We start from the raw sequence: 9,117 nt of genomic DNA, 5'->3' as shown, positions 1-9,117 counted from the left end.
CTACTTTATTGAGGGGTTTTTAACATAAAGGAATGTTAAATTTTATCTTTAGTATTTTCTGTGTCTATTGAAATAATCATGTGTTTTTTGTTTCTAGTTCTCTTTATGTGAAGAATAACATTGATTGACTGGCATATATTAAGCCAACCTAGCATCGCAGGTATAAAGACTACTTAATTATGGTGTATTAGCATTTAAATGTTCTGCTGGATTTGGATTTCTAGTATTTTGTTAAGGATTTTTGCATCTAGGCTCATCAAGAATATTGGTCTGAAGTTTTCTTTCTTTGTTGTGTCTCTGCCAGGTTTTGGTTTCAGAATGACGTTGGCTACATAAAATGAGTTAAGGATTCCCTTCTCCTCAATTTTTGGAAATAGTTTCAGTAAGAACACTACCAGCTCTTCTTTATACATCTGATAGAATTTGGCTGTGACTCTATCTAGTCCTGGGTGTCTTTTGGTTGGTAGACATTTTGTTAGTGATTCAATTTTGGAACTCATTGTTGATCTTTTCAGAGATTCAACTTCTTGGTTCAATCTTGGGAGGTTGTATATGTCCAGGAAATTATCCATTTCTTCTGAGTTTTCTGGTATGTGTGCATAGAGATATTCATAGTAGTCTGTGAGGGTTTTTTTGTACTTTTGTGAGGTCAGTAGTAATACCCCCTTTATAATTTCTGATTGTGTTTATTTGGATCTTATCTCTTTTTTTTTCTATCTTAATTGTATTTTTTACCCAAACGTCTTTCAGGATCGAGTAGTTTAACTTCCATGTAGTTGTATGATTTTGAGCAGCTTTTTAGCATTCATTTCTATTTTTTTTATCAGTGGGGTGTTGAAGTCTCTCACTATTATTGTGTGGAAATCTAAGCCTCTTTATAGGTCTGTAAGAACTTGCTTTATGAACCTGAGTGCTCCTGTATTGGGTACATAAATATTTAGAATAGTTACGTCTTCTTGTTGAATTTAATCTTTTACTATTATGCAGTGCCCTTCTTTGTCTTTTTTGATCTTTGTTTCTTTAAAGTCTGTTTTGTCTGAAATTAGTGTAGCAATCCCTGCCTTTTTTCTGTTTTACATATTCTTGATAGATTTTTCTTCATTGCTTTATTTTGAGCCTATGAATGTCATTGCATGTGAAATGAGTCTCTTTAAGACAGCATACCACTGTGTCTTCCCTGTTTATCCAGCTTGCCACTCTGCACCTTTTAATTGGGGGCATTCAGCCTGTTTAAATTCAAGGTTAATATTGATACATGTGGGTTTGCTTTGGTGATTATGTTTTTAGCTGGTTATTATGCAGACTTGTTTGTGTGGTTGCTTTATAGTGTCAATTGTCAGTGTACTTAACTGTGTTTTTGTAGTGGCTGGTAACGGTCTCCCCTTTCAATATTTAGCACTCCTTTCAGGACCTCCTGTAAGGCAGGTCTAGTGGTAATTAATTCCCTCAGCATTTGCTTTTCTGAAAAGGGTTTTATTTCTCCTTTGCTTATAAAGCTTAGTTTGTCTGGGTATGAAATTTTTGGAGTTTCTTTTCTTTAAGAATGCTGAATATAGGCCCCCAATTTCTTCTGGCTTGTAGGGTTTCTACTGATTGGTCCACTGTTAGCTGATAGGGTTCCCTCTGTAGGTAACATTCTCCTTCTCTCTAGTGGCCTTTAACATTTTTTTTTTCTTTCAATTTGACCCAAGATCTGATGGCTATGTGTTTTAGGGATGGTCTTCTTGTATAGTATCTAACAGGGGTTCTCTGTATTTCCTGAATTTGAATATTGTCCTCTCTAGTGATAGTGGGGAAGTTTTCATGGATGATATCCTGAAATATATTTTCCAAGGTGCTTGCTTTCTCCCCATTTCTTTCAGGAACCTCAGTAAGTCACAGATTTGGTTTCTTTATGTAATCCCACATTTATCAGAAGTTTTGTTTATTCTTTTTCATTCCTCTTAATTTTTTTCTGACTGAGTTAGTTTAGACAGCCAATCTTCAATCCCTGAGATTCATCCCTCAGCTTGATCTGTTCTGCTATTAATACTAATGACTGCATTATGAAATTCTTGTAGTGTGTTTTTTAGTTTATCAGATAAGTTTGTGTCTTTCTTATAATGGTCATTTTATCTATCAGCTGTTTTTTTTTTTTTGTAACACTTACATTCTTATATTGGATTTTGACTTGCTCCAGAGTCTCAATGATCTTCATTTATATTCACATTCAGAATTCTACTTCTGTCATTTCAGATATTTCAGCTTGGTTAAGAACCCTTGCTGGGGAACTAGTGTGGTTTTTTAGAGGGAGGAAGTCACTCTGGCTCTTTAAGTAGCCAGAGTATTTGCACTGGTTCTTTCTCATCTGTATGGGCTGGTGTTTCTTTAACTGTGATGAAAATCAAGTACAGTCAATAGACTTCTTGTATGGATGTTTTTAGATGGCTGACACTTTGTGCCAGGTCTTTATTTATAGCTGAATTATTTTCCTTGGTTTCACAGGGGTGTATATTAGCAAAGTATTTTTGATGTGGAAGTTCGGGCTGTGATTCAGTGGGTGGCACTTAAGTGTAATGGCCAATAGGTAAGCTCTTGCTCAGCCACATGGTTCCTTTGTATTCCCTCATGATTGCACCCATGCTCCCTCTCAGTGCTCTGAAAATGTGGACTCCTCTCCCACTTAAGTGCTGGCTACAAATGTTGACTTGTCATTCCTAGGCTGCACACCACAGCTCTCGGGTGAGCTCAGTCTTTATGTTCTCTTCCTAGAAGCAGCAGGGGAAGGGGCCTTGGCAGTGGTTATGATAGAATAAACTTTCACTTGTCTCTTGGGATTCCACCCCAAGGAAATGCAGAGCCACTATCAATCAGTGTGATTGACCTATGGTAGGGCAGCTGCACTGTGGCCTAAGCCAAGAGGGCTCTGCCTGATGATGCACAGGGTGGATGCATCATGGGGGAGACAGACTGGTCTCTTCTCCTTAGGGCAACTTCAGCTTGCTGGAGTTGTAGTTAAAGCACTCAGGGTCTTTGCTCCTTCCCCAGTCTAAGGGCAGCAAGGGCAGTACTACTGCACTGGCAGTGGCAGAATAGTTTTGGTTGCTTCTGGGAGCTCTACCTCAGAGAAAAGTGGAACCACTGCCGCTGGGAATGTTCAGCCAGAGGTAGAGTGACTGCACAGCTGGCCTAAGCTAGGGCCTCTACTTGGGGAAGAGCAGGGGCTCAAGTGCTCCCAGGGACAAGAGACGGGGCTCCTCTCTGTATGGTGACTGTGTTGTGCTGGAAGAGCAAATAAAGCTCTCAGACTCTTTGATTCTTCCACGGACCAAGGTCAGCAGGACCAGAACCACTGCCATGGCAGTGCCAGAGGGAGCCCTAGGGAGCTTTAGGAGCCACTCCCTAGGGAAACACAAAGCCACTACCAGTGGTTATACATAGCTGCGGTTAAGGTGGCTGTTCTGTGGTCCTGAGCCAGGGGCCCTGCCTGGTGAAGAGTGGGGGAATGGAGGTTCTCAGTAAAGAGAGACTGGGCTCCTCTCCATTTGGTGGCTGCAGTGTGCTGGAGGTGCTACTGTAGCAACCAGGCCCTATGCTCCTTCCCCAACCTAAGGGTGATTAGGGCGGTACCACTGCAGCTGCAGTAGTGGAGAGGCTATGGGGTGTCTCTGGGATTTCCTCCTCAGAGAAGTCCAGAGCTACCTCCCACTGAAGTGTCCAGGCAGAGGCAGGATAGTTATGCTGGAGTCCCCGGTCTGGAGGACCAACACAGTGAAGAGAAGCAGGGTTAGAACAATCTGGACACTTCTCCATGGGGCAGCTGCTCTGTGCTGGGGATCCGCGCCAGTCTCTAATCATGGCACACCATCTAGAGCCTGAGGGCAACAGGAGCGAGGGCTGTGAGGCAGCAGAAATGGGGGCTGCCTCTCCCTCTGGGACCACCATCCCAGGAAAATGCAGAGCTGCTACTTGCCCCAGAGCACAGGCATGCCTGGTGTGACCACGCTACGGTCCCAGAGCAGTGGGCCTTATCCTGCGAGGTGCAGTAGAGGTGAGGCCTGCAGTCTGCTGAGCAGCAGCCCTGTGGACTTGGCCCCCCTCCTGGGGGTGTACGAGGAAGCCTGACCTTCCCCATTGCTGGAGCTGCAGCTGCTAATGTCGGGATGCCCAAGGATCCAAGGCTCCTGGGACTCCATGTGTGCCTGGGCTGTGGCTCTGCCCAGATTCATGTAGCTTTCCAGGTCGGTCTGGAGGCCTCAGTGAGGGAACTCATGGGGATCTCCTGAGCCTGGGGTTGCAAAAGTCCATGGCAGAAGTGTGAGTCCCCAGGGACCACCGCTCACTTACATTTACCCACAGTGGGGGACAGGGTCTCCCCTGTCTCCTGCTACTCCCAGGAGGGCAGTTGTCCTGTCTCGCTGCTCCTCTCTGTTCTCCATGGATGGAGTTGGTTTTTTGATGAATCCCAGTTTTTTGATGAATCCCAGTTTTTTGATGAATCCCAGTGCAATGTGTTCATCTGGTTGTTCCAGGTGAAGAGTTAGTATTTACCTACTACTCTTCTTTCTCTCTGAAGGCACACACTAGCTGCTTCTTGTCAGACATCTGGCCCTACCTGCCAAGAATTCCATTTGTTTGTGAATAACTTGGAGAGTTGGCATAAGAAAATAACAGCAACAATAATAATACCTACAAGTTACTGTGTGCCAGACTTTTCTAAGTGCTTTACATATGTAAACTTCTTTAGTCTTTCTTGAAACCATTTGAAGTAGATTTTATTATGACCACCATTTTAAAGATGAGAAAAGTGAAAAATAAAAAGGGTTAACCAACACCTAAACAGTAGGTATTTGGAATCTTTAAAACAGAAGCAAAAATTCTCACTGATATAATCACACTTCTATGGTTGAGTATGATTTGGCTAACAAAGGTCATGAAACAAAAGATAACTAACTACGTATACATTGCCAATGGAATAAGCTATATTTATTAAGTGTGTTCCTAAGTAAGACAAAGAAGCATATAGAGCCAGTTGTGAAATCTCCTTTCTCTACTGGAAACTTGGGAGGAATTTAAGGCAATGAGAAATAGAAGAGGATATCCACTCCAGAGGCAGCTGGACGGGTCCTAGCAGTGTGAGTAAGCTTTCTTTGGTGAATGGAGAGTGAGAAAGAGAGAGGATAGAAAGAGTAAAATCAAAATGATGTGGGCTTTATATCTGTGGTTTTGGATATGCATGGAGCAATCCCAGCATGGCCTGCCTGGATCCTGAATCCATTTTGTTAGAATCGTGTCCTGTGATTCAGACCTACAAATCTGTCTCTCCCTCAGGTAGAAGAGGTAAAGATCTGAGCAGCCCAGGGGTCAATGATGCCAGGACCACACCACCATGAAAGGAATAATGCCATGACTATGAGAATCTTGACCTTAGTGTCAAAGAAGGAAGAACGGCCAGGGCTGAGTAATTGAAGCCTTTTCTATCTTTTATTTTTCTCAGGTACCTGAGGAACAAGTCTCTTTCCATTTCCAACCTGCCTTATGTTAAAAAGCAGTGAATTACTTAAACAATGTGAATGGATTAGGCAGACATGGAATACAAATGACAGAAGTTATCCTAGAAATCATTCTATAATAGAATATAACTAAAACTGGAGAAAATGGCAGATACTGTTCAGTCCAACTGTTTGAAAGAGGAGGTAAATATTAGTGAGGCCCGGAGGCTATTCATCAAAGCAGAGCATCAAAACAGATTTTTGTTTTGTTTTGTTTTTAATAAGAATCCGGGCAGAGGCAGGAGTAATCACCAGTTAGTAAAATAACTAGGCAAATTCTAATTTACAAGCCAGATCTTGGCACATGAAAAGAGAGAAAGGAAAAAAAAAAAAAAAAAGTCCTCAGAATATATAGAACAAGGTAGAATGCTCCAAAAGCAAAAAAAAACAAAACAAAACAAAACAAAAAAAACACAACTCTGTCAGAAATGTGAATTACTTTCATCAGCTTTGGTCCTGGTCTCTCTTCCAGGATGGATTTACCCAAAATCTTCAGGGCCCCTTCTGGCCACAATTAACCTTGGGGCCACCCTCAGGTAGAAAGTATTATAAAACAGGTCAGAGATCAAACATCCTTACAAGAGAATCAGAGCTCACCTATCTCGTGCTTTTAAAAATGTCTTTTTTCCCTTCTGACTTCCCCAACTTTAAGTCAAGCTTCTTCATACTGCAACTGATTCCACGATTCAATTTGCCTAGGGCAATGCTGCCTGCTCTCCGTTGAGTCCTGCACCTACGTCCAGAACTCCATATTCACTCATTTCCTCCTTCCTGCCCTTCTTTGCTATGTAATAAGACACAATTTCCATGAGGATTGGGACTACATCAAGGTACCCAATATACATTCATCATGGTTGAATGTATTCATCCATATATACAAAATACTTTTTGAGCATTCAAAGTCTCTGTGCTTTATAGTTCCTCATCCATGTAAATGGGGATATAATTGAGCCTACCTAGTGTTGTGAGGATTAATTAAAATAAATTAAGCAAAGCACACAGCACAGGGTTACCACTATGGAGGGTTCACCATCATAATTATTGTATTAGTCTAGTCTTGCATTGCTATAAAGAATTACCTGAGATTGAGTAATTTATGAAGAAAAGAAGTTTAACTGACTCACAGTTCCACAGACTGTACAGGAAGCATTCCTGGGGAGGCCTCAGGAAGCTTACAATGATGGCAGAAGGTGAAGGGGAAGCAGACATGTATTACATGACCAGAGAAGGAGAATGAGAGAGTGAAGGGGGAGGTGCTACACATTTTAAAACAACCAGATCTCAAGAGAACTTACTCACTATCATGAGAACAGCAGGGGAGAAGTCCAACTCCATGATTCAATCACCTCCCACCAGGCCCCTCCTCCAACATTGGGGATTACAATTTGACATGAGATTTAGGTAGGGACACAGACCCAAATCATATCAATTATCACTATAGTTAGTCAATCATGTGGGAACTGAAACTCCAAACTATCTCCGTCATCTCACTACAGTCCCATTTCTCACCCTCCTGGGTCTCTCATGCAGTTTAGAACATAGGACACCTGCAGGAACTAAGAGGAAATTATTGAATAAGGAGGGCAGATATCCTGTTCCTATACAAGAAAGCACCTTTATAAGTGAAACCAGATTTTATGTGTTTGCTTGACTTTTTCTTTTTGGCTACAACTCTGAGGTTTTAACATAGTATCTGTGAATACATGAAGCAATTCCAGCATGGCCTGCCCGGATGAACTGGTAATTAAGAACACCTGGCTCAGGTGGAGGCGAATATATGTGCAGAGGGAAGCAGCTGATTCCAGCAGGCAGCCCCTGATGTTGGTAACATGAAGTTGGGCATTGTTGAACTGTTCCCAAAGCTATTCCTGTAATATGTCCCATTTTTCTTCCCACTTCATGTTGCCCTGTAATCCTACTGTTATTTTCCTCTGAATTTTGGTCTCGACTGTGTGGAAGGCTGGTGCAGGAGGAAGAGAAATCTCACTTGGTAAAATGTATTACTGTAGGGCTGACAACTGAGATGCAAGACATCACGATCTTTTTCCAATCTGGCTCAGAGATCCCTACAGGATTTTGGCATAAGAACCCACTCATAAAACTGCTAGCAATTCTTTTTTGCTTGTCCTGATAATAGTTAACCCACCTCTGCTTTGTTTCCCTGTTGGATCCCAGTCCCTGAACTTGTTCACTCCTGTGATGCTGAATTGGAGTAACTCTCCTGCTCTATTACAAGCTACTCAGACAAGAAATTAAAATATTAGCTTGTGGTAGTACCTACAATATCACACAAAATAATTGAAGCCAAAAAATTTAATTAATGGACAAACCCATAAAGGTGTTAATCGCACAAAAAGACCTGTAAAAAGAAACTAAATGTAACCAATATAAATGATTTAGACATTTATAGATAAAGAAAAATTCATATTGTGGTTACTATGGCATTCATAATTGCATAGAAATATAATTGCATAGAAATTCGATCTTTCCGTAGTGCAGATATTGCTACTTATCTGTCACTAAGAAAAACCCTGAAATCTATTAACATAAGAAAACATAAGAGGAAGGAGATACATTTCTTACCATTTAAGCTACGTAAAATTCAAAGAGTGAAGCAAAAAGAATGACCTTCGACTAGCCTCTTTGACTGACTGAGAGTTCTTAAGTGTGAAAACAACTTCTGCATCCTCTTCTAAATGCTATAATATTGAGAATGAGGTGTCTCTGAGTGGAGAAAGAGTTTAAAGTCTCAGGTCTCTGATAGAGAAAGCTTTCTTCCAGCTTGAGAGCTTAACCCCGAGGAGTAGGCTGCCATAACCCTGTGCCTCATAAATGCATTGCGAGTTGATTTGGACAGACTCAGATGCCTCCCTATCCAAGGATTTAGTTTAAAATGGAGCCCAAATTATATCTTTAGCAATTGTAGAAAATGGAAGGGAGAAAGGCTATTTGACCTGATCCTTTGAGTGAGATAACAACAAATCCCTTCTTTGAAACCGCATTAACTCGCAGCAAGTACTCAGAATCCATTTAATAAATTGCTTATTTCTAGTGACCCGAAAGAGTTAAGATACCTCTAAATACCAAGCAGTTCTTGACCTTCTGGATAGCAGGAGGTAAGATGAGTTATTAAGAGAAATATGAGGTATAGTAGTTCATATATGAGGTGTGGTTATACATCAGATTTCAGCAATGAACACCACTTTGTGAAATGTACTGATTAAAACAATCAACATGACCATAAATGGTGCTAACCACACAGAAGGACCTGGAAACTTAAACCAAATGTGAGAGTAATTATTGAAAATAAATTGATGTATAGGAATGCTTGTGATTTTTGCACATTGATTTTATATCCTGAGACTTTGTTGAAGTTGCTTATCAGCTTAAGGAGCTTTTGGGCTAAGATGCTGGGGTTTTCTAAATATATAATCATGTCATCTGCAAACAGAGATAATTTGACTTCCTCTCTTCCTATTTGAATACCCTTTATTTCTTTCTCTTGTCTGATTGCCCTGGCCAGAACTTCCAACACTATTCTGAACAGGAGTGGTGAGAGAGGGCATCCTTGTCTTGTGCCAGTTTT

This window comes from Mandrillus leucophaeus, unplaced genomic scaffold (genome assembly GCF_000951045.1).
Source record: "Mandrillus leucophaeus isolate KB7577 unplaced genomic scaffold, Mleu.le_1.0 Scaffold184, whole genome shotgun sequence".
NCBI classification, from domain to species: Eukaryota; Metazoa; Chordata; class Mammalia; order Primates; family Cercopithecidae; genus Mandrillus; species Mandrillus leucophaeus.
Note: the sequence above shows the minus strand (reverse complement) of the source record.